The following is a 26,408-nucleotide window of genomic DNA, read 5'->3' as shown; positions in this document are numbered from 1 at the left end:
CAGCGGGGGAGGTGGGTGGGGGATGGGTGAAACAGGTGCTGGGGATTAAGACATGCGCTTGTGAGGAGGACCCGGTGACGAATGGAAAGGCCGAATCTCTATATGGTACACCTGAAACTGCTATTAACACTCTGTGCTAACTACATTGGAATTAAAATTAAAAAGTTTAAATTAAATGAAGAAGTTTGCTATGAAACACCTAGGTTTCCTCGTATGGATGTGTCTGTGTGTGTGTGTATGTGAGCGAGTGAATATACACACATACACGTATGATGAGATTCTACCCATGCTGATTTGTAAAATTGTTAAGTTTTTCATTTTAATCTAGTATAGTTAACACATAGTACTATTCGTTCCAGGTGTACAATATAGTGATTCAACAATTTTGTACGTTACTTAGGGCTCATCAAGTATACTCTTTTTCTTTTTTTTTAAGGTAGACTCTAGGCCCAGCGTAGAGCCCAGTGTGGGGCTGGACCCTGATATCAGGATCTGAGCTGAAATCAAGAGTCAGATGCCCAAGGGACTGAGCCACCCACGCAGCCCATGATAAGTGTGCTTTTTTTTTTTTTTTAAAGATTTTATTTATTTATTTGACAGAGAGAGATTACAAGTAGGCAGAGCGGTAGGCAGAGAGAGAGAGAGGAGGAAGCAGGCTCCCCGCTGAGCAGAGAGCCCGATTCGGGACTCTATCCCAGGACCCTGAGATCATGACCTGAGCCGAAGGCAGCGGCTTAACCCACTGAGCCACCCAGGCGCCCCGGTAAGTGTGCTTTTATCCCAATCTCCTATTTCACATGTCCCCTCATGTACCTCCCCGCTGGTACCCTCAGTTTGTTCTCTATAGTTAGGAGTCTGTTTCTCGGTTTCTCTCTCTCTCTTTTTGTAATGTCATGTCGATAAACTTACCTTCGCAATCTCAATTTTATCAGCCACCCCGTATTTCACTGCACGTACGTATCTGGGTGTAACCACTCTCCTCCTATTGTTGGGGAGCGGATTTCTGATTTTGCTTGGTAAAGAACGCTTCTGTAATGAACCTGCTTGGAGAATCTTTGCTTCTTGTCTACATCCATGCTTGGACTTGATAGCAGTGGACTTGCTGGGTCAGAGGGGTTTCTATTGTTGATATCGCATCATTTCAGATCATAAGTCTACACCCGGCGCTGGCACAGAGGCTCAGCCTCGCTCTGCGGGTATCTCCAGGGATGCCGGAGCCATAATCTGCAGAAGTAGGCAGCCTGCTCGTGGAATGTCTTCTGCTCTCCGGGCTGATTGCTTTGAGAGGCCTTGGCCCAAGTAGGTTCACCTGTGCTTCCAGGGCCTCCCAGCCAGCAAGGCTCAAAACTGCTCAACAGAGCCTGAGCTCAGAAGCTGGTTGTTGCTGGCTCTCCAGTCCTCTTCCTGAATAGCCTGGACAGGTCAGATGCCTTCTCTGTGCCTTGAAGTCCCCACTGGCCCGAGACCATGGACAGCTGGAGAACAAATGTGACATGACCCGGAAGTCTTCAGTGCATGGAGGAGAGGAAGGCAGCCCAGGGACGGCAGGGCCTGGTGAGCCTTCGCCGCAGGCCTGAGGTACTCGAAGGGGGCTGAGCTCTACCGCGCTGAAGGGTGGAGGAGAGAACGGGGGCGGCCAGTGCAGAACAGGGGAGACACCACATAACTGAGATGCTCCGAGCAGGAAGGGCCAAAAGCCCACACTGGACAACAGGGAGAACAAGCAGAGAGAGAGGACAGGGCTTCTGCCCAGAGCTTGCTGGGTGCTGGGGGCCAGGCCAGCCTGGGATCCCCCCATCCTCATCCAGAGCCTCTCCATCCGGCCACGAGTGCCTCTGTCCCCAGGGTCTTGCTCCACTCCGACTTGGGAGACAAAGAGCCGTGTGAGGGAAAGACAAGCTTGAGTTCACTAGAAAGAGAGGGAGAAAGAGAATGTATATGGGAAAGGGGAGGAGGACAGGAAACGCAGCCACCTAAGAGATGAGGCCACACCACCACACCTTCCAGGCCTCTTGACCGGCCAGCCTGAAAGTCCACACAAAGACCTTGCCAGAGGTCAGCTTGGAAGCAGCTGTCAGAACTTCAGGCTGCTTCAGGATCGAGTTATCAGGCAGCTCCAAATCATCCCTCTGGATTATAGAGCCCTTTGCAATTTTCCAAGCGGCCTCTCATTCCTGTTCTCAATGCTCGGCACCCTGGGCAGAGTTCAGGGATGACCTTGCCTCTTCAAAGGCTTGGCAGGTGCACCTGACGACGAGGAAGGGAAGCAGATCTGGACAGCAGCTGGGGCTGAGGCTCCTGAGTTAGGCTCGGGCGTGCCCCTTTCTTGTAACTCTTGCTCCTCGTTGTATTCCTAGGTTTAGGGATCCCTTCTGGAGTGCAGTGGAGTCAGTCCGTGTCGTGCAATATGTTATCGCTGCCTGGTGAGACCACAGCTCAGCGTCCCCGGTCAGGTCCCTCTTTGCCGCGTGATTCAGGTAGGTTCACCTCTCAGTGGCCTCTTGCCTTCTTCTACTTTGTGCTGGGGATGTGGAGCGTGTGCCATGGTGTGCTTCCCTCACAACACCCACCTGTCCCCAGACTTGATTGTGGGAGACCAAGTAGGCAAGGACCTGTGAGCCTGTCAGCCACCCCCTCTCTCCCAGGGGGGCAGCTCCTGGGAGACTGAAGTCAGAGGGGCTCTGAGAAGGGACAGAAACACACCTTGGTCTCTTCTGCTTGGGGTGGGGGCATGGGGAGAACAGGGCTCTTGCCTGAATGGTCTAAAAATAAAAACAGCAAGAGCTAACGTTGAAGAGCACTCAGTACATGCCTGGTCCTAAGCATTTAAATGGAGCACCTCACTGGTCACAGCAGGTAGGTCCCGTTATCATCCCCATTTTATAGGTGGAGAAAGTGAGGTACAGAGAGGTGAAGGTAGCTGGCCCCAGATCTCATAGCCAGCAGGTGGCAGAGCTGGATTTAGAGCCAGCACTTGTCACAGCCAACCAAACACTGATCAGGCTTTATATCAGCTCTGTGAAGCCTTCAAGCCCTTGGTTCCCCAAAACCTTTCCTTCTCTGGCTGGGATGCTGGAACCCAGCCCTTGCCTGGGCCCAAGAGCCCGAGTCTGTTATCCTCCCATCCCTGTCCAATACTATGCCCTCCCTGAAGGCAGGGACTCAGTCCGGTTTGCTCCCTGCTGCATCGCCAGGGCCTAGAATGAGTGCTTCAAACAGAGTAGCTGCTCAATAAATCTTTGCTAAATGAATGAACGAGATTTACTCCAGGAAGAAGGCACCATTATAAGGGAAGGGTGCCCTAGTGTGTATGTAGTACAGTGAAGAGAGATTCCTGGCCCTTAGCTGCCTGGCCCAACTCCCACCTGGGTGACCCAGGACCAGTCGCTTTGCCCCTCTGAGCTTCCTTTGCCCACCTGCAAAGGAGAGGTGAGATGTCCTAGGCCTTCCTCTGTGCTGGGGCATGGCACACATGCTCTGGGGTTATTTAGCTGCTGTTATTACCTACCCAAGGGCACCACCAATGTTCGACCCTGGGTTTGGCCAAAGGTGCTTCTCTTTCCACACCCCCTCTCTGGAAGCTGTCAAGGGGCCTTAGGGGCTGCTGGGCTAGACCAGGCCCTTCCCTTCACCCCACGTCAGGAAAGAGACCCTGTCCACACCTGTCCCCAGCCCCAGCTGCTATTCTTAGTCCCTCCCCATATCCCTCATCGCTAGGCATTTTCCCTCCTAAACACACTCTGCGTTTCCATAGGAACGGGGGGGGGTGTGGTGAAATGGGGGGAGGGTCCTCCTTCAAGGAAGGGAAGGGAACTTCATTTGGGGCTGTATGGGAGGGGCTGGCAGCCCCTGGCCTGGCGGAACATCTCCTACTTCTCCTCTCCCATCTCCCCAGACCCCTCCCTGAACAGCATGTTCCTCTGACCGTGATTTCTAATGCATTTACCCTGCCGCTTAATTTATCCCGCATTGTGATCAGATTTAGCCCAGAGCGCTGAGCACAAGCGGCCGCCTGCATATTCATGAGGCAGTTCATTCATGCCGCCCCAGAGGATGCCAGGCGCAGTGGGTGCAAGCCTGGCTCCACAGATCCCACCGCACAGGGTGACCCAGGGTCAGGGGTCAGAGGCCCCGATGGGAGTTAGGCAGGTGGCATAGGGCACAGCCTGTGTGGGGTGTCACTGGGCACAGGCTCCAGAACCACACTGAGTCCGTCCTTCTCTGTCATTACTAATGAAGTTGCTTCACTTCTCAGTTGCGAAAGGGGCCAATAAGGGCCACAGCCCTGAGTCGCTTGAAGGACCAAATGAGACCAGACATTTAATGGTCGTGGGGTGGGCGTGTGTACGTGTGTATGGGATCAACGCATTTTTCTGTCATCGTTACAGTCCCTGCTGAGCAGTGGGTCGTCTGGTCTGGTTCATAGGAGGGGAATAAGGCAGAAGGATGGGCGCAGGTCCATTCTGGTGGGGCAAGGACTTGGGGACTGTTTCTCTCCGGCCTGTGCCTGTTGTGGATATGAGCCCCCCTTGAGTGGCCTTTGGGAGGCCAGTCCCCAGGAAGGCAGGAGAAGCCCAAGGAGGCCATCTAGCCTCTGTGGAAGGGCCACAGGGGTCCCCCGGGTGTGTGAGGCCCACCAGGCACAGCAGTCCTCGGGGAGGCTGGGCTCTCCACTCTTCAGACCCATGGGAATTTCTGTGTAGATTCATCCTGTTGGTTTACTGAAGCCAACACCCTGCTGGGCACTGGGGACATACTTGTCCTCAAGGAGATTTCATCCCGTGAAAGAGGTGAGCTCAGCATGGGCAGTGGTCAGGCCTTTAGAGGAAGCCAGACCATCTCTCTGGAAGTTCAGAGGAGGAAAAAGTCATCCCAGCTGGAGGCATCAGGGAGGGCTTCCTGTGGAAGGTGACAGCTAGGCTGAGCCTGGAAGACATGGCTATGAAGAGATAGGAATGGAATAAAAAGGGTATTTGTGTCGAAGGGACAGGAAAGTCTTGGTTGTGGGAACTCAGCTTGGAAGGTGTTGGTCAGACACAGGCTGGGAGAACCACATGCCCCAGACGGAGGGGTCCAGACTCCCTTCAGCCAGCCCCTGAGGCAGGGGGCTGGAGGGGCCTCCCCTCTGTCCTCACATGCACGGGCACATGGAGGGGTCACGTTCCAGCTTGCTGGGAAAAAAGAGGAGAGCTCCTGCCCTGGCTCTCCTGATTAATCTATAATTAAATCAGCACAGACGCCACGGAACTGTGCTGTCATTAGAGAACTAGTGAGGGCAAACCGTGATTTCTCCACGAACCAAGAGCCCTGCCAGGTGGCTGCAGCTCTGACCATGCGCGGACAGCCATCAGGGGCAAGAAGCAAGCAAGCACAGGAGGCCGGAGCATCAGCCAGGAATAGGGAAACCAGCAGCTCACACTTGGCCGTTGATACAGTGCTCCCATCACTATCTCAGTGAAGCATGACAATGGCACAAATAGAGGCTGTTACTGGCTCCCATTTCACAGATACAGAAACTGAGGTTCAGAGAGCACAGGGCTGAGATAGCCTGGTTGGGTGCATGGGTTTTGGAATCAGACAATCTTGGGTTCAGAATTCCCAGATGTGCCTCTTGCCAACTGTGTGGCCCCAGGCAGATTGCTTACCCTCTCTGTTCCTCAGTTTCTTTGTCCATGTACTGAGGCCAAAACACTATCACTTCAAAATATTGGCTGTCAGGACTGAACGAAGCAATCCCTAGAAAGAATTTAGCTGTGTTTGGTGCTTCACAGATGCTCATCAAATGCTCCTGCTTATAATCATGCTTTGTGGTAATTGCTTGTTTCTTGTCCATCCTTCTCACTAGAATGTGGGCTTCCTGAGGATAAGGACTATGTCCATCTTGTTTGTTGCTGTGACTCCAGAAATTGTCATTTAGTAGTGTTCAGTGAGGCAGCATTTATGTGGTGAACCCATAAAATGCTAAATAAATATTAGGTACTATTTTCTTTATCTGTGTTCTGCCTTGCTCTAAAAAGGATTCCAGGAGTGGGGCACCGGGGTGGCTCAGTCAGTTAATCGGCTGCCTTGGGCTCAAGTCATGATCTCAGGGTCCTGGGCTTAGTGATTCGGTTTGACCCTCTCCCTCTGCCCCTCCCCAACCACTTGTGCTCACTCACTTCTTTCTCTCTCAAATAAACAAATAAAAATTTTTTAAAATAACAAAGAATGTCAGGAGACAAGGACAGATCTTCTTTGACTGATAATGGAGTTTTGTCCTGGTAAGTTGAAAATTCAGTAAGACAAAAATTTAATACACCTTACCTACCAGACATCAGAGCTCAGCCCAGCTTACCTTAAATGTGCTCAGAACATTTACATTCGCCTATAGCTGGGCAGAATCATCTCACACAAAGTATATTTTATAATAAAATACCAAATATGTCACTTTAGGAATTTACTGAATACTGTAGTGACCGTGAAAAACAGAATGGTTGATGGGTGCGGGGTGGGTGCAAGTGTGTCCGTCGTTTACCCCGTGGGCTGGGAGCCGTGCTTGCTGCTGTCCCAGTGCCACGAGAAAGTGTCCTCCTCCATGTGGCTAGCCCAGGAAAAGACCAAAATTCGGAGCACAGTTTCTACTGAGTGTGTGTCGCCATGGTAGCCCTGTAAAGTCATTTAAGGGTAAGTCAAAGCGTGGTGAGTTGGGGGCCATCCACACCACCATGATTATTATTGTTGCTGTTGCTGTCTTTGTTATCAATGTCCTGTACCCTCGTCTGCTCGTCTGAGCTGTTTCTTCCTGAAATGGGTTCTGGAAAAGTCTAGAAATATGCAGGGAGCCTCAATTCACCAGCCTCTGGAAGGACATCCGGGCACAGCTGCAGAAGCATCTGGGGGTCCTGGAAGAGCCCCTTCCTCTTGTTGTCTGGGATCTTAGGACCCGCAGAGAAGTCACAGGAGCCAGATCTGTGGCCTGCTCAAGGCAGAGGGGATCTGAAAGAATCTGCGTCTGGCGATTCCCAGGATCATTACTGTCTCTGTCCTGTGCAGCCGTGGTTTCCGACCTCTCCACTGGGATCTGAGGTTTGTTACACAAGTAACTTGAAGTCCTAGATTCTCCAAATGATTTACTTTAAATATGATCAATTTGAGTGGATTCAGAGTTACCCCAGTAATGTTGTCACCCCCACTCACTGGCATTCTGGAGTAGAAGGTAAAGAGACAGACTTATCTGGAGCTTCTAGAACGCAGAGCCCCTCACCTGCACCTCAAGTCACGAGTCACTGCTGTGTGTTAACAGTCACTCCCCAGTGACACAAATGCTCATTTGCCCTGTCCATGGTCCCGGAGGTGCCTGCTTGTGGCCTCCCTGGGCTCTGCTGAGGTAGCACACTCAACCGAGAGTGCCAGGGGCCTCCTCCCCCAGGAGCCACCCTAGACCCAGGGGGCCTAGTGGAGGGTGGGTGTAGAAAGACTTTCTTGTCCCTCAGTGCAGCAGTAGACCACAGCAATAATTCATTAGCACCGATCTTGGCTTCCCTCCCTTTCCGGGCTCATTCTCCGCCTCCCAACGAGACTACTGCACCCTGGTTCTCAGCCAGGATCTGCATTTGGGGAACCTAGCCTAAGACGCCCTCCAGAATTGTGTGTGCTTTCCTGACCTACAAAAATTGTTGAGAGGTGTCAGAGGCCTATGTATACCCCTGGGAGGACATCTATGATGTGGGCTGTGATGATCACGATACGGAGGGCTGTGTCTGTAGGTGGGGAAGCGCTCGCGGTCTGCAGAGGGGAAGTAGAGGCGATGGACAGCACATGGCAAGCCGAGGGGCAGAGAGCTCTGACCCGCAGCAGCTTCACCCCACCCCTCCTCAGGAACCCAGGGCAGATCCTGAGCTAAGGACTCTTCTGAACCAGGGGTACACTTGATTTGTTTTAGTGGTCCCTGATAAAGCACCTACTGTATGCTGAGGAGATAGAAGTTTAACAAAAGGTGAATCAGAGCAAGTGACCTTGCCCTGGGGGGGGGGTCGTTGTATCTTAGGAAAGAGAGACGCTTCAGCATGTGGATGGAGGTCAGAGATGAGATGAGAAATTCCTCCATTCATTTGAGATTCAGTTATTGAGCACCTGGGGTATACAAGGCACTGTGCTAGGCCCTGAGGAAGAAGGAGAACCATATCCACTCAGAAGTGAGGGAAGCTAACTGACAGTTCCTGGGCTCCTGCTGGGGGCCAGGCACAGAGGAGGGCACTTTCCGTGTCCAGCTCGTCTCTTCTCATGACAAACCTGCGAGGTGGCAGCCATTCTCACCCCCACTGCACAGAGGGGACCCAAAAAGATGATGTAATTCACCAGAGCACACGCCTGGCAAATGGCAGAGCCGGGATTCAGCCCAGGTCTGTCAGATTCCCAGACCCCAATACTATTTTTTCCCGTCGAATCAGACCAAGGTCTGTGGTTTTTGTCTTAAATACCCACTGAGTGAACCAGTTTTAAAAAGAACAAAACCTGGAAGCAAACCAGGCCAGTCTCAGATGGAGCCAGAACAAGCTTTTGCTGGGGTCAAGCTCCTGCTCCGAGGCCCTGCCTCATCAGCAGGGGCCCCAGCCTGGTCTTGACCCTTGTCTGTAGGGAATCCGGGACACCTGGAAGCTGACCTCATTCCACCCTGAAGAGTCAGGGAAGGAGAGCTTGGTAGAGGCCTGCTCCCCTTGCCCACGGGCCTCAGATGCAACTGACGCAGGATTCAGGGCAGCCCGGGACCCAGATGCTCCCCTTCACCCGCCCCACCCAAGGGAAGTCAAGGCAGGGCCTGGCTGGCTGGTGGGAGAGGAATGTTCCAGATCCTATTACTGCAAAACAAACCACCCCAAAATTTAGTGGCACAAACGAACCATTTTATTACGCTCACAGACTGTAGGTCAAGAATATGGGCAGGGCACGGTGGGTATGCGAGCTTCCTGGTGTCTGGGCCTCCTTGGGAAAGACTCAGTAACTAGGAGTGACTCAACACCTGGAGGCTAAAGTCATCTGGAGTGTCTCACTCGCACAGCTGGCAGATGATGCTGGCTGTCAACTGGTACTTCAGTGGGGCTCCCCGCCAGAACAATGACCCGTGGCCTTTCTAAGCCATCCAGCCCTGCACTGGATTGGGCTTCCTCACAGCATGGCAGCTGGGCTCTGAGCACAAGCATCCCAGGAGGGCTACGTGGAAGTTGTAGCACCTTCTATGACCTACCCTTGGAAATCACGTAGCCTGGCCTCAATTCTGCAGTTGTCATAAGCTCACCCAGGTTGAAGGTGAAGGAACACACACCTCACCTCCCAACGGGACAGCACGTGGAATTAGAGTGGCTGTTGAGGTCCTCTTTGCCACGTAATCTGCTCTACAAATAATTTGCTACTGAAGGCAGTAGGTGGGTGTTTGCTGTCAAAACTAGTAGACCTTTGGGTGAGCGGCTGTGCTAGGGGTAAGGCAGCGCTGTGAATGCTAGAATGAGGGGTCATAGTCTGAGAGGGTCAGAGAACAAACAGATGGAGCGGGACCTTTGAGGTCCAAGTGACAAGGGTGGAGATAACAAGGCAGGGCTCAATCTGGCCCAAAAGAATGGTTATGATTTTATTTGTTTGTCTACCACCACTCCAGTCAGTCCAGCCACCTTACCCATCTTCCCATCCATCTATCTGTCTGTCCATATGTCCATCCATCCATCCATCCATTCATCTGTCCATCTGTCCGTCCATCCATCCATCCACCCACCCACCTATACCCACTCTCAATATGACCCAATTTCCTCATCTGTAAAATTGGCTGACAGTGTAAACCTCATAGGGTTGTTTGAAGATTCAATGAATTAATAGGTGTAAAGGCTCCAGAGTAGTGCCCAGCACCTGTTAAGTACACGATAGCTGTCACCTACTACGATCAGCATTAATGCTATTATTGTGACTCAGCCACGGGCACTTACATTTACCCACTCTTCCGTCCATCGGTCCTTCCATTTATTCAGTGGTACAGTTGAACTATACGCACATTTATCTTATATGAATTCTGCCATAGTTTTAGCAAAACAGAGTGAGAGAAAACTAATTTTAAAAGCACAGTTGAGGGGTGCCTGGGTGGCTTAGTCGGTTAAGCATCTGCCTTCAGCTCAGGTCATGATCCTGGGGTCCTGGGATTGAGTCCCGCATTGGGCTCCTTGCTTGGCAGGGAGCCTGCTTCTTCTTTTGCCTGCTGCTCCCTCTGCTTGTGCGCTCTTGTTCTCTCTTTCTATCAAATAAATAAAATCTTAAAAAAAAAAAAAAGGCACAGTTGAGTCTACCTGCCATTGCAGTCAGTGGGTGTGTGTCCCAGAGGGAGTAGGAGCTGAGCCATGTGACTTAGCTTATCATTCTATAGGAACATGTTACTAAATAGGTTGGTGAAAGCAAAACCACAAGTGCTTCCTTTCAGGGGCAATTAATTGGAGCTCACAGGGCAATTTTAACTATTCACGTTCCCTTTTCATGCTCACTTTCCTACCTTGTGTATGGGATGGGACCCACCTCTCTATGATGGGCTCTGGCTGGTCCCTGGTGGCATTAGGGTAAGACCTGGTCCCTGACCTCACTATGCTCACAGAAAATGGCAAGTGCAACAGGACAGACATGGAAACAGATGATTATAGTGTCATATGAAAGATACCATGACTTCATTAAAATATAAGTCAGTATAGAATTGCAGAAACATCAAGAAGCAAATGGCCACTGGTGGCAGGATAGGAAGGGCTTCAGGGAAGCCTTTGTGACTGTAGGACATTTAAACAAAATCCAAAAGGATGAGTTTAAAATTTCAAGACACTCAAGAGGGAGAGGGGCCTGCCAGGCAGAGGGAAGGAACAGCACATTATTCAGAGATATTAAAGAACACAGAGTATTGAGAAAAGGCAGAGTAGGGTGAGTAGGCAGAAGCGGAGGGAGATCGGTAAGTCTGGAGGAGTCATCAGAGCTGGATGCTAAGGGCCCTGACTGACAGTTAAGGAAGCTTGGACGTTTATTCTGGAGGTGCAGGGTGTTGGGGGTGGGGTGTAAGGAAGGAGGTTAGGCAAAGGAGTGTAAGAGTCAGAGTTGTGTTTTGAATAGATCTCTCTGGCTCCTACATGAAGAACAGACAGGAAGAATCTGGAAGCAGGGAGACCAATGGGGAAGGCAGAGCCCCACTCAGTTTCCAGTGATTTCCAGAAAGTGTGGCAGCCAAGGAAAAGACGTTGTCGTAAATAGCCCTAGAGAGAGTGAACTCCTTTCCCCACCAGGCGAGGGCCCGGTTATTGGGCACATTTCCACTTTGGGTTTGAGATACGTTGCCTCACAAGCCTCTAGGTCAGAGTGACAAATGAGCCCTCCCAGGTGTCAGCTGGAAGACTACAGAGCAGGCCTGGTTCTAGAAAGTTCTCCTCATTGGACCCAGAGTTAAGATCTTCTCTTTTCCTTTGGTGGCCTGCAGTTGGACTATGGGACATCTAGGCTGCTTCTTTGTGTTCTTTTATATTTATCCTGGGCTTTTGTGATCCTAATTCTGAAGACTCATGTCTTTCATCATGCCTGGAAAATTCTTTGAATATTCTCTCTCCTCTCTTCTGTTTTCTCTTCTTGGAACTTCTCTTCTTACCTTCTCAGTGTGGCCTCTGTGTCTTGTATTTTCCTTCTTCCCTCTCCCTTTCCTCTGTTCTCTCTCTGCTACATTTGGGATAATTTCTTCACATGCTAGGTCACATTTTTTTCTTCATCTGAAGCTAACCTGCTATTGAACCTTTCCAAGAATTTTTACATTCTAATTAGTAGAGTTTTCTTTTCTGGAAGTCTGGCTCGATCATCTTTCAAATTGACTTGTTCTTTTTGGAGAGTCTCTCCTTTCTCATTCTTATTCTCAATTTCCTCTTTATTGCTCTAAACATAATAAGTGCATTTATTTTACATTTATAATCAGATAACACAAATATCTGAAACTCTTGGGGGGGGCTGATTCTGTCATTTACTGTTGCTTCTGTCTTGCTTGGAGTAGCATGTATTTTGAATGCTTTGACTTTTTTTTCTTAAAGATTGTATTTATTTATTTGACAGACAGAGATCATAGGTAGGCAGAGAGGCAGGCAGAGAGAGAGAGAGGAGGAAGCAGGCTCCCCGCTGAGCAGAGAGCCTGATGCGGGGCTTGATCCCAGGACCCTGAGATCATAACCTGAGCCAAAGGCAGAGGCTTAACCCATTGAGTCACCCAGGCACCCTGCTTTGACATTTTTTAGTTGTCAGTTGGACCTGTGTCTATGAGAATTCACTGGAGGCTAGACTGAGGATGTTCCTTCCCAGGGAAGATTTGACTTTGCTTCTGTTGAGCACCTAGGAGTTCCACTGATTTTATTTTTGTGTTTTTTCTACTTTCAAAAATTGAGTTGTTTCTTTTGAAAAAGTAAAGTCCACAAGGCTTTTGAGAAAACCAATATTCTAACTTCTACCATCACTGATTAGTTGTGAAACATGATACAAATGGAATCACGCAGGATTCCTTATCTGGATGTAATAGGTGAGTCATTCGTGTTATTGTATGTGGTGATAATTTGTAGAGTATTCCTTTATATTAATAACACCACAAATTCATTTACCCATTCTCCTATTTATGGACATTTGGGTTATTCCCAGTTTGGTGCCATTATGAATGAACCTGCTATGAACATTCTCGCCTATGAACACTATGAACGTTCACTTTTGGTGAACGTAAACTCTTGTTTTTATTGGGTAAATACCCAGGAGTGAAATTATCAGGTGATGGAGCCTATGGATGGTGAGCTTTAGTAGATGTGAAATTTACCAATTTACTCTCCCACAAGCCAGGTATGAGAGTTCCTGGTGCTCTATATCCTCACCAGCACTTAGCACTGTGTGTTTTTAATTTTTGTCATCCTGATGGGGATGTTGTGGTATTTCCTTGTGCCTTTAATTTGTATTTTCCTGATGATTAATGATGTGGAACGCTTTTTTATGTGTATTGGCTGTTTTGATACCCTATTTGGTCCATGTTCAAATCTTTTGCCTCCTTTTTTGGAACTTAGAATTCATTGGCATTTACTGGTAAAAATAAAGTGGTGCATCTTTCTCCTCCTGCAGAGGGAAGGGCAGTGATCTGCTGGAAAACTAGCTCTCAGGAAAAATTTTTAAAAGCCTGATTCGTGGCATTTTCTGACGTGTATAATGTAAATACTCCAACCACATCCCATTTCAAGCTGCCAACTGAATGGCTCACAAAATTCCCAATTTAACAAACAGCTCCCCTGAGCCAGTGTGGATCAGCTCCGGGATACCACTGAGTCTGGGGCAGTATCTCTAATGAAACTAATTGATATTTCTACAGCAAAATATGTGAGTAATCACACTAATTGGTATGTAACAGCCTGACCTCAGTTGAGGTCAGATTTTTGCCTGCAAATGAGTCAACCATCAATTGACTGTGAAGGAACTCTCTGTTTACACAGCTCTTCAAAACTTCACACTGCACTTAAGAGATGTGAATCTGTATCCCCTTCTGGTCCACTGTTTACAGATTTGCCGATGCTGTTGGGGCACTTCTGGAAATCCTCATGAACTTGTGTGCACAGCAGCAAACAGTGAATTTGGGCTAATGGACCTCTAGGGTCCCTTCTAGTCCTAGAAATCTGCAGCTAAAAATGCAAGAAACTTTCCACTAATTGTCCACTTTCCCTTATTTTTATGTTACCACTGCTGTGGAACAGAGTCTTTCAAAACACAGCTTCTAGAGCTAGTGAACTCAGAGATCACACAGCTCATTCCATAGAAAGTTCTAGAGTCAGCCTGCCTAGATTAGAATCTTGGCTCCGTCACTTACTTTCTCTTTGATTGGGGGCAAGTCACCTTAAAGTTCTTTGTGCTTCAGTTTCCTCATCTGATCATGAAAACCAGGGTCCAAAAAATGGAATTCCTGGAGACTGTCCCCGAATTGCTTTGGGGGGTGGTTCCTCATACCTGGGACCCCAGATTGCACCAAGTGTCTTGGATCAGATGGTGTTGGTGGGTGCAGGGCAGACAGTCTGTAGTGGCGACAAGAGGACCTAATATCACCCACACTTGGTTCCTAGGGCTGTTGCCTCATCTTCCCACCTTGATAGTCTGTGCCCATGGTGGCTGGTTATGGCAGCTGCTTGGTGGATGACACTCAAGCCAAGGTCAATCCCCTCCCTCAGGAAATCCTGTGCTTTCCTGAGAAACATCCAATCCCAGACCTCCCTGAATCCTGACAAAAGTTTGAAATCCACCACTGTAAGCTATTTCAGACTCACTTTCTTCAATCTTTTTCTTCCTCTAGAGCCTGATTTAAATCCGTCTTCTCTTGGGGCGCCTGGGTGGCTCAGTGGGTTAAAGCCTCTGCCTTCAGCTCGGGTCATGATTCCAGGGTCCTGGGATCAAGCCCCGCATCGGGCTCTCTGCTCCTCGGAGAGCCTGCTTCCTCCTCTCCCTCTCTGCCTGCCTCTCTGCCTACTTGTGATCTGTCTGTCAAATAAATAAATAAAATCTTAAAAAAAAATAAATCCATCCTCTCTTGCTGAGGGGCAGGGGAAGCTGAATTGGAGCTCACATCCGGTGCTGCCCAGTGCAAGGGGAGCCCTTCTGCTCAGGGGACAGGGGGTGGTGGCTGAGCCTTTGAGGCTGTGCCTGTGTGAATAAGCCAGTGGCCCCTCTAATTAGGCCTTCATCATGCAGCTGTTCTGATATGTTATTTTGAACTTGGGTTGTCTTTTTCTTACTGACTTGTAGGAGTTTTTGTATGTTCTGGATATGAGTCTTTAGTTGTATGCACACATTCAAAACATAACCTCTCCTAATCTGAGGCTTGCCTTTCACGTCTCCTTTTTTTTTTTTTTTAAAGATTTTATTTATTTGTCAGAGAGAGAGGGAGAGCGAGCAAGCACAGGCAGACAGAATGGCAGGCAGAGGCAGAGGGAGAAGCAGGCTCCCAACCTTTCACGTCTCCTAAATGAAGAGTTCAATTTTAATGAAGTCTAATTTAGCATTCTTTTATTTTATCATTAACATTTTCATCTTTCAAGAAATTGTTAAGAAATGAAGATATTTATTCATGTTTTCTTTAGAACCTTTGTTGTTTTAGTTTCCATGTACAGATCGACGATCCTCTGTCTTGAATTAATTTTTGTGTATAATGCACGGTAAGGGTGAAAATTCTTTTTTTTATATAGATATCTAATTTTGACTGCACTGTTTAGCAAAAATAGAAATATACAAAATAAATACTTTTTTTCTAAGTTTTTTTTTTTTTTTAATTGAAAACTACAAAAGGGGTACCTGGGTGGCTCAGTCAGTTAAGCATTGGACTCTTGATTTCGGCTCAGGTCATGATCTCAGGCTTGTGAGATCGAGCCCCATATTGGGCTCCATGCTAGGTGCAGAGCCTGCTGGAGATTCTCTCTTCCAGGGCATCTGGATGGTTCCATTGGTTAAGCATCTGACTCATGGTTTCTGCTCAGGTCATGATCTCAGAGTCCTGAGAACAAGCCTGCTGGCAGGCTCCATGCTTAGTAGGGAGTCTGCTGGAGATTCTCTCTCCCTTTCTGCCTGCCCTCCCCCACCCTACTTGCACCCACACATACCTGAGCATGCGCTCTCTCTATCAAAAAACAAACAAACAAAAAAAAACCCAAAAAAACAACCAAAGGAAAGAGAACTACAAAAATACCTATTTTTTTTATTTTTTTTTTTTAAGATTTTATTTTATTTATTTGAGAGAGAGAGAGACAGTGAGAGAGAGAATGAGCGAGGAGAAGGTCAGAGAGCGAAGCAGACTCCCCATGGAGCTGGGAGCCTGATGTGGGACTCGATCCCGGGACTCCAGGATCACGCCCTGAGCCGGAGGCAGTCGTTTAACCAACTGCGCCACCCAAGCGTCCCCAAAAATACCTATTTTTCCCTGAATTTCAGAAGCACCTCATTAGCCAGGTGGTCACATACGTGTGGCTCTGTTCTTGGATTCTCTGTTCTGTACTCCTGATCTATTTGTCTATCAGTGTCAGTGTACTAATCCCATACTGTCTTAATTACTATTTTTTAATCAGTTTATTCTATTAATTAAGGTTTTGTAATTCACTTTTTAATTGAAGTATAATTGACATATAATATTATATTAATTTCAGGTATATAACATAATGATTTGATATTTGTATGTATTCTGAAATAATTAAACTTTCAATTTTAAGATAATTGTAGGTTCCCATGGAATTTAAGAAACAAAACCGATGAACATAGGGGAAGGCAAGGAAAAATTATTTTATGAAATGAGAGAAGGAGACAAACCATAAGAAACTAACTATAGGAAAGAAGCTGAGGTTGCTGGCGGAGAGGTGGGTGGGGGATGGGGTAACTGGGTGATGGGCATTAAGGAGGGCCCTTCATGTAGTGAGCACTGGGTGTTATATGCGACTGATGAATCACTGAACTCTACCTCTGAAACTAATAATACACTCTATGTTAATTAATTGATTTAAAAAAAGATAACTGTAGATTCCCATGTAGTTGTAAGAAATAATAGACAGCCTGTGTGTTCTTTACCCAGTTTCTCTCAATGATAACATCTTGCAAAACCTAGAGTACAATATCACAACCAGGATATTGATATTGATACAATCTACCAATCTTATTCAAAACTCCCCAGTTTTACTTGTACTTATTTGTGTGTGTGTGTATGTGTGCATGTATTTTGTCCTATTCAATTTTATTACATAGGTAGATTGATGTATCCACCACCATAGTCAAGATACAGAACTGTCTCATTACAAGTGTGTGTTTCCCTTTTGTAGCCATACCCATCTCCCTCCCACATTTTCTCCCCTCCCACGTGAATCATCCCTAACCCCTGGCTAATCTGTCCTGCATGTCTCTAATTTTGTCATTTCAAAAACACATTAGATAATGGAAATTGCATAGTATGTAAGCTTTTAGGATTGGATTCTTTCTCTTACCATAAATTCCCTTGAGATTCACCCACATTGCTATGATATCAATAGTTGGTTCCTTTTTATTACCAAATAGTGTATTGCATGCTGTGGATGTACCAGTTTGTTCACAGTTCACCCAGTGGGGGCATCTGGGTGGCTCCGTCGGTTATGTGGTTAAGCATCTGTCTTGGGCTCAGGTCAGGATCTCAGGGTCCTGGGTTGGAGCCCCCCATTTGGCTCTGCACTCAGCAGGGTGTCTGCTTCTCCCTCTCCCTCTGCCCCTCCCCCTACTCAAGCTCAAGCTTTCTCAAATAAATAAATAAATAAAATCTTTAAAAAACCAAATGAACAATTCACCCGGTGAAAATCTGAGTTTTTTTTTTTCCAGTGTCAGCAATTACTAATACAATTGCTGTGAACATTTATGTACAAGTTTTTGTGTGAACACGAGTTTTTGTACGTCTTGGATAAATGACCAAGAATGCAATGTCTGGAACGTGTGGTAATAGCATGCGTCGGTTTGTTTTAAATAAAGACTTCAGTTTTCGGAGCAGTTTTAGATGCACAGCAAAACCGAGTGGAGAGTACAGAGAGTTTCTACATACCTGCTGCCCCAGCATTTGGCCAGCCTCCCCCACCATCAAAATACTCCACCAGAGTGGTATAATTATACAGAGTGGTTTGTTAAAATCTGTGAATATACAGGGACACATCATCATCACCTAATGCCCATCGTTTACCTTAAAATGTATTCCATGGGTTTAGACAAATGTATGGCGTGTGTATCCACCATTATAGCATCATATGGAATGGTTTCATGACTGTAAAAATCCTCTGTCCTCTGCCTGTTCATCCCTTCCTACCCCCAACCTTTGGCACTGATCCTTTTTACTGTCTCCATAGTTTTGCCTTTTCTAGAACGTCACATCCCTGGAATTATACACTAGGAAGCCTTTTCAGATTGGCTTCTGTCATTTAGTAACATTCTTTTAAGTTTCCTCCACGTCTTTCCAGGGCTTGACTGTTCATCTCCTTTTTACATTGCATAATAACCCACTGTCTAGATGGACCAGCGTATCCATTCACCTACTGAAGGACATCGTGGTTGTTTCCCAGTTTGGGCAATTATGAGTAAGGCTGCTCTGAACATCTGCGCACAAAGTGTTTGTGTGGACCTGAGTTTTTGTCTTATCTGAGCAAATGCCAAGGAGCACAATTGCTGGGTCATACAGTTGGAGTGTATGTTTCGTTTACTAAGAAACTGTCTTCCAAATGGGCTGTACCATTTTGCATTCCCACTAGCTATGAAACCAGAGCGCCTGCTGCCCCGCATACTCACCAGCATTTGGTGCTTTCAGTGTTTGGGATTTGAGCCATTCTAATAGGTGGGTAGTAACATCTCATTGTTGCTTTAATCAGCATTTCCCTAATGACAATGATGCTGAACATCTTTTCCAATGCTTACTTGCCATCTGTATATCTTCTTTGGTCTTTTGACCATTTTTTAATTAGGTTGTTTGTTTTCATATTGTTGCATTTTAAGGTTTTTGGGTTTTTTTTGGTATATCTTACATAACAGTCCTTGATCAGATGTGTCTTTTGAAAATATTTCCTCCCAACCTGAAGCTTATCTTCTCATTCTCTTGACATTGTCTTTCCCAAAGCAAAAGTTTTTAATTTTAATGAACCAGCTTATCAATTATTTCTTTTGTATATTGTGTCTTTGGTGTTGTATCTACAAAGTCATTACCACACCCAAGGTTACCTGGGTTTTCTCCTATGTCGTCTTCTAGAAGATTTATAGTTTTGTGTTTTATATTTATGTTTATGGTCCATTTTGAGTTAATTTTTGTGAAAGGTGTAAGGACTATGTCTAGATTCCTTTTTTTTTTTTTTTTTTTGCATGTGGGCGTCCAGCCTGTAATGTTGAATAAACAAAAGTAATAGTGGACAGTTAATCTAAAGAAAAAAGTATTCAAATTTTTACCAATAAGTATGATGTTAGCTCTAGGGTTTTCTAGATGCCCTTTGTAAGATTAATGAAGATGCCTTTCTAGTTTGCTTAGAGTTTTTTTTTTTAAACATTTTATTTATTTATTTGACAGAGAGAGATCACAAGTAGGCAGAGAGGCAGGCAGAGAGAGAAGAGGAAGCAGGCTCTCCACAGAGCAGAGAGCCTGATGTGGGGCTCAATCCCAGGACCCTGGGATCATGACCTGAGCCGTAGGCAGAAGCTTTAACCCACTGAGCCACCCAGGTGCCCCTGCTTAGAGTTTTTATTACAAATGGATGTTGACTTTGAAATATGCTTTCCACATCTTTTGAGATGATCATTTTTTAAAAATCTGTTAAAGTGGTAAATTATATTGACAGATTCTTTGAATCAAACCAACTTTGTGTTCCTGGAGTAAATCACATTTGGTAATAATGCACTATGCTTTTTATATATCACTAGATAATATATAGCATTAATATTATAGCATTTAGTATTATCATTATATTTAACATATATAACATAAATATTTAGCATTTTTACATTCATGGAGATATTTCCTTATAATTTTCCCTTCTTGTAATGTTCTTAGAATTTGATAACAAGTTTAGGCTGAAATAATAAACCAGGTCAGGAAATATTCCCTCATTTCCTATTTTCTAGAAGAATTTGTAGAATTAATGTTTTTTATTTTCTGAACATTTAGAAGGATTCACCTGTGAAATTACTTGGACTTAGAGTTTCCTTTATGGGAAGGTTTTTAATTACAGATTAAATTTCTTTAGTACGTACAGGACTATTCAAAATGTTTATTTCTTCTTGTATCTGTTTTGATAAGTAATGTTTTTCAAGGAATTTGTCCATTTCAATGAAATTATCCAATTTTTGACATAAAAATGTTATATTCTCTTAATACCTTTTAAATGTCTGTAGCATATCTGCTGATGTCCTTTCTTCATTCCTGATGTTGACAACTTGTGTTATCTAATTTGTGTTACCTTTCTATTTCTCTTCTTGATCTTTTTCAGAAAACTGACTTTTGGCTTTGTTAATTTTGGGGTTCACTTTATTTTTTTTTTAAGATTTATTTATTTTAGAGAGAGCAGGCGAGTGGAGGGAAGGTCAGAGGGAGAGGGAGAGAGAGAATCCTAAGCAGACTCCCCACTGAACACAGAGCCCGACATAGGGCTCTATCTCAGGACCCCGAGATCATGACCTGAGCTGAAATCACGATTCAGATGCTTAACCTACTGAGCCACCCAATCACCCCTGGGGTCCACTTTAGATTGAAGTTCTCAACTTGAATTATTTCGATACCTCATCAGTACTTACAATTCATGCCTAAAGCCCATGTAAGGGCCAACGTCCATACCTTTTCAGAGGAGATTTTTCTGTAATCCTATTGAACCCCAGGCTAAAACAGACAATTTTCTTTGCCGCTTGCTTCTATGAGGCAGGATTTTTAAAAAATTCTCCCTGTCTTCGGTAGTATCATTTTTCCAGGTCCATCATTTCTGCAGAATGATCCCTGACTCATTCAGCTCTCTGTCTTCCGTGGGCCATCTACTAACTTGAGCTGCAGGTGTCTGCTTGGCGCGAACAACTTCAATGCAGGTGCATCTCCCTGCTCTTCCATTCCTGCTTTGTTTCTGACCCGAGAGGATTTCTCTACTTTAAGACTTGTCCATTTCCACATATATATATTTTTAAAGATTTTATTTATTTATTTGACAGAGATCACAAGTAGGCAGAGAGGCAGGGAGGGTGGCGGTGGGGGGAGTGAGGGAAGCAAGCTCTCCCCTGAGCAGGGAGCCTGATTCGAGGCTCGATCCCAGGACCCTGGGATCATGACCTGAGCCGCAGGCAGAGGCTTTCATCCACTGAGCTACCCAGATGCCCCCACATATATATTTTTTAATCTAGCATTTTATTTCCCTTTTTAAAAAAAAAAGATTTTATTTATTTATTTATTTATTTGATAGAGAAAGAGAGAGAGAGACAATACAAGCAGGGGGAGTGAGAGAGGGAGAAGCAGACTTCCTGCTGAGCAGGGAGACAGATGGGGGCTCCATCCCAGGACCCTGGGACCATGACCTGAGCTGAAGGCAGATGCTTAATGACTGAGCCACCCAGGTGCCCCTAATCTAGCATTTTCAGATGTTTTGTAGGGGGAAGGTCTTAGCCCCTCCCACGTAAGAGCCTTTGCATTGGCTTCTCCCTCCACGGGGATTCTTTGCCCCGGGTATCTGCAAGGATGTCACGTCTCTTTCACTCTTTTGCTCACATATTACCTTCTCAGTGAGTGCTACCTGACCGCCATATTTAAATAATCTGCACCATGAAAATAAATAAATTGGAAAATTAAAACACAACTGAGAATAAATTGAAAAAAATAATAATAATCTGCACCAATTCTAGCGCCCCTCTACTCTTCTAACCCAGATATTTTCCCTTTTTTCTCAGAGAACTTATAAGCACCTAATAAACTGTATCTTTTTATTATTATTATTATATTTTTTGTTTATTGACCAGTTCCCTTTGCTAGGTGAAGCTCTAGGAGGGCAAGATCTTTATCTGTGTTGTTGACTGAAGTCTGCAAATTCCTAGAACTATGTCTGGCATATAGCAGCTCTTCAATAAATATTTCTTTGACAGAGAGAAATCACAAGTATTCAATAAATATTTCTTGAATTAAAAGTATGGGTAGGGGCACCTGGGTGGCTCAGTGGGCTAAGCCACTGCCTTTGGCTCGGGTCATGGTCACAGGGTCCTGGGCTCCGGCCCCCCATCAGGCTCTCTTCTCAGCAGGGGGCCTGCTTCTCCCTCTCTCTGCCTACTTGTGATCTCTCTCTCTGTGTCAAATAAATAAATAAAATCTTAAAAAAAATAAGCATATGAGTAAAGGAATGCTTCCAGAGTTGGAACCCTCTTGTTGGACAGAGGGAGAAACAAGGGTCTGGAGAGGGAAGGGAAAGGAATTGGTCCAAGGTCACCTGGCAGAGGTGGTGGCAGAGCCAGGACCAGAACAATTACCCTTGGCCTGTGTCCAGCACTGTGTAGCTTTGAAGTGCACTCATTGTCTCCTTGGAGCCTTGCCACAGGCCCCAGGTATGAGCGGTGCAGGAAGAACAGTCAGGTCCTAACAGTGTCAGCCACTTTCTCCTTCTGGAAGCTCAGTCTTCCCCAGCTCTGCTGCCAGCACTCTCTCAGTTTTCCTTCTGCTTCTCTGCTCACATCCTTCTAGACTTTCCTGCTGATTCTCGAGGTTCTGCTCAGGTGATTGTCTTGTCTCCTGATGCCCTCTCCATGACTGACCTTGTCTGTTCCGTGCCTTTAATCAACTCTGGCCCCAGCTCCAGCCTGTCCCCTGGTTGCCCATTTTCCTGGACATCTTCTTAGAAGCCTCAGTGTGACTGGAAGACTCCTTAAGTACACAAGAAAAGCTTTGGTCTTGAAGGCGGAAAACAGCTCTGTCACTCACTCAGTGAACCCTTGGATCAGTCATCATCGGTCTCTGAGCCTTGAATTTTCTCTCTGAGGAAAATGGTGCTGACCTCATAGGGTTGTTGGTAGGTTCTAGGGAGCCTGTGGATTGACACTTCTGAAAGCTGTGAAAACGGAACCCACGACAGGAGCATCACCACATGCCCCACAGATACCTCACATGACTCAGGTCCCCGGGGATGGGCCCTCTTATCCTTTACCCTTAGCATAGACCTCCCATCTCAAGAGCAGCCCTACCATCCACCCACAGAAGAGACCTGAACCTCATTTTCCCTCTTCCCCTTCCTTTACCCTCATCCAGATTCATCAGCAACTCTTTTTCCTGCCTCTTTGACTTCTTTCCCAACTACCCCCTACTCTCCCTTTCTGTACCTCCAGCCTCGCCCAGGCCATCACCTCTCTGCTGGACAATGGCAGTGGTCTCATCCCATCTCACACCCTCTTAAAAGCCATCTTCCACACTGGTCACCAGTAAACAGTGTCGAATCACATCTTCCCTATGTTCTAAACCTTGTGACAATACCGGTCTGAGCTGTTCAGCTGTCACTCAAGGTCTTTCCTGATCACACCCCTGCTCTGGCCTCCGCTCTGCTCCTCTCCCCATGCACCAGTACACAGCTGTTTGCTTTTCTCTGAATCCCCTGTGCCTCCTTCGTTTTGTTCATGCCAGTCCCTCCATGTGGAATTCCCTCCCTCCTTTCCCTGTCTGCTGTGGGGTTGCCACAGTCCCTAAAGTAAGACCTGCACTGCGGAGTGTGAAAATAAGAGCCGGGATATAGTCTGTACACACATAGTACACAAGCATTTTGATATGATGGTGATCCCACACTTCTGCCAGAAATCTTCGGAAATCGCCTCTACCGTCCTTAGGCTTAGCCATCAGATGTGAAAGTTGATTCTAAACCCAAGACTTGGACTAGTGCAGTCAGCCAGGTGGGCTGCTTGGGAAGGGCTAAACAGAGGACACAAGTGCTGAGGGTTGACCAGATGTCCACTGGGTGAGGCATGTGTGTGAGAAGCTCTGAGTGGAATTTGCTAGATAGTAAAGCAGGTGAAATTTGTCTCTCTGCTTGGCCTGGTGGTATCAGAAACCGTGGTATTATCAGCCACCGAGCTGGCTCAGGAAGGCTGAAGCCAGAAAAGGGACTGAGACCCATCTGTCCACATCCTTCTGTTTTCTCCCATTCATTAGAGGGTCGTGAGGCTCCCAAGCCATCACTCCCTCCCATATCCCACAGCAGTGCTCCGTGCAGGTCTCTGGGGGGGCAATTCTAGCAAGTTACCTTCTGCGTCTGGGACTTTGTCCCAGTTCCACCACTTGCTCGCTGTGTCTGCTGGATAACTGAATTTTGACCTCAGTTTCGTCTCTGAAAAATGGGGCTTTTAAATCCTACAAGCCGAGGTACTTGGAAGATCAACTGAAATAACCCCTCTTAAAGCCTTTGGTGTATGCCAAGGAAATAAATGGGACAGGGGTCACTTTTTTGGGTCCTTCTGCCCCTCCCACTCCCCTCCACGCTCTATTTCAAGGGAAAAGACTTTGTCCTGCTCACATCTGAGACAATCTTCTAGCCCCATGCCTGGCCTGGGGCCTAACATACAACCAATATCCACAAGTGTTTTCTAAATTGATCCATAAGGGAGGACGCCTTGGGGGGACGGGCAGTGCCCTAGATACTTGGAAGGGGGGGTAAGGGCAGTACCAAATGCACCTCTCCTTTATGTCACACAGGCTTTAGCTTTTGAGCCCCACAGACCCAGGTTCAAATCCTAACTCAGCTCTTACTTGCTCTGAGATCTAGGGCACATGATGTCACGTCTCCAAGCCTCAGTGGAACAGGGACAGGCCTGGCACACAGTAGGTACTCAGGAAATGGACCCAACCTGTCCTCCTCCCTTCCTCCCTCCCTCCCTCCCTTTCTTCCATGTGAGAGATGTCTCCAAGGAAACGGGAGGAATATTTTAAGAAAAGAGCTGAGGGCTCGGGTGGGAGCAGATGGTGGCTCGGGCATCTGGGAGGCAGAGGCAGGCAGCTCTGGCCCTTCAAGGAGACAATGGAACCCAAGCGCCTCCCCAGAAAACATCAGGGCAGGGCCTGAAGGCAAATCCATATAGAGGGACAGAGAAGAAGCATTTCCGGCATCACAGAGCAAGGACAGATAACTGGACCTGACTGTGCTCTAAACTCACTTCATGACCCCTTTAGCACAGAGTAGCTTGTGTGGGCCTGTCTGGCCTTCAGACCTTGGTGCCCTGTTCCCTCACACTGGGATGTCTGCCCTGTCCTTCCCTTGCTCATCAGGCTCAGGCTTTACTTCTCCCCAGAAGCCTCCACATATGTCCTCTACACCCAGTCAGGGCCCCTCTGGGAATGGTGGGTTTTCTTGATCTCCCCTGAAGCCGGCAAGCCTCCTGAAGCCAGGGGTGTTTCTCCTGCCGCTCTGCATCCCCAGTGCCCAGCACAGGGCTTGGCCCAAGTGGATATCAGTAAACACTGAATGAATGAACAAGTAAATGAATGAGATAAGGAACACCCTGGGGTTTCCACTACCAGCTTCCCTCATTTCATTCTCCAAACATTTCCCAGGCACCTCCTCCATGCCAGGCCTGATGCCAGCCCCAGGGATGACAATAACTCAGGCTCTCAACTCACTGTGTGGTGTGCAAAAAGCTTCCATCATAGAAGTCACAACCGCTTTGCAAAGTAGGTCTTCATTCTTGTGTACATTTTCCAGATGTGGAAACTGAGGCCCAGGGAGGTAGGGTGACTTGCCCAGTCACAGCCAATATATGACAGAGCCAACTTTTGAAGCCAGGCCTGCTCATTCTGGAGCCCACACTCCTTCCATGCTTTGAAAACAAAACAAAGGAATACACGAAACCTCAAAAAATTTAGAAAACACAGGAAAGAAGGAAGAGGGCAAAGTTCCCTCCCATAGCTGCCCCTCCCCCAACCTGGGGACGTATCTCATTAACGGTCTGGGACTCTCCTACTTATTTTGGTTGAGTCTGCGAGCAGGAAGAAGTGAGTGGCCTGGCCAGGATCGCACAGAAACAAGCAGCATAGTCAGGATTTGAACTCAGACTGCTGGATGCCAGAATCCGAGGTGCATTCAGTGTGGCCCCACGCCTCAAGGAGCTATTTCCAGTCTTACAGGAGAGGTGGAAACAAACAGGTGTGGCTTACTTTGGCTTCCCCCAGAAGCAGACCCCAAGACCAAGACCTAAGCACAGGGGGTTTCTTTGGGAGGGCATCCCAGTAAATAGGAGGTAGAGCATGTGGAGAGTGAGACGGAGCAGGAGAGAATGTCAACAAAATTAATAATAATAATAAAAATAAAATAAAAATAAAATAAAAATTAATAACAATAATCACGTTATTACCAAAATTAGTGAGGGCTACCAGAACTCCATCCTCTCGGGGGCTTTCTGAGAAACAGTGGAGAGGACCCCTCAGCATTCTCCCTGAAGGAGGCTGGGTGTTTACCCGTTGGTTCCCACCCACCATGCTTGAAAGCTCCTGGAGGCATCAACTCCCCATGTTTCCAAGTTGTCTTGTGCTTGGGCAGACCAAGCTCTTGTGACTTCAGAAAACGCCGTCCAGCAGAAAAGTGGGGAGATAGATGTCTGGGAGCCGCTGCAGCCGGAGTCTCAGGAAGGCACCAAGAGCATATGCTATGAGGTGTTTGAGACATCGTGTGTCTTGGTCATCATAGAGCCAACAGTACTGGATTGTATACTTGCAATTGGCAAAGAGGGTAAAGTCTAAAGTGTTCTCACTACAAGAAAAAAAAAGGTTAACTATGTGGGGTGATAGGTATGTTAATAAACTCGATCGTGGTGATCATTCCACAATGTACTCATATCCCAAACCATCAGGTTGTACACCTTAAATATATACAATGTTTATTTGTTGATTACACCTCAATAGAGCG

This window comes from Neovison vison, chromosome 8 (genome assembly GCF_020171115.1).
Source record: "Neovison vison isolate M4711 chromosome 8, ASM_NN_V1, whole genome shotgun sequence".
Taxonomy (NCBI): Eukaryota; Metazoa; Chordata; class Mammalia; order Carnivora; family Mustelidae; genus Neogale; species Neogale vison.
This window is presented reverse-complemented; position numbering follows the sequence as displayed.